We start from the raw sequence: 254 nt of genomic DNA, 5'->3' as shown, positions 1-254 counted from the left end.
TTCCGGTCGTGGTGTTTTACGATAGTTACAGCCCAGAGTATCTGTTAAGATGTTAAGAATAACAAGTATATCTTAAAATGTTTGCAATAATGAAGCATTTCAGTACAATGTAGACAAAAATGAAAAAAAAAGAAAGTTACGGATCAGGACTCCCCGATCCTTACTGCGCATGTGTAAAGTCTGACCGTACAAATCGGGTCTACCCGATCCGTACTGCGCATGTGCAGATGTTTTCTTCTTCTTCTGTTCGTTTA

This window comes from Maylandia zebra, linkage group LG23 (assembly GCF_041146795.1).
Source record: "Maylandia zebra isolate NMK-2024a linkage group LG23, Mzebra_GT3a, whole genome shotgun sequence".
NCBI classification, from domain to species: Eukaryota; Metazoa; Chordata; class Actinopteri; order Cichliformes; family Cichlidae; genus Maylandia; species Maylandia zebra.
Note: the sequence above shows the minus strand (reverse complement) of the source record.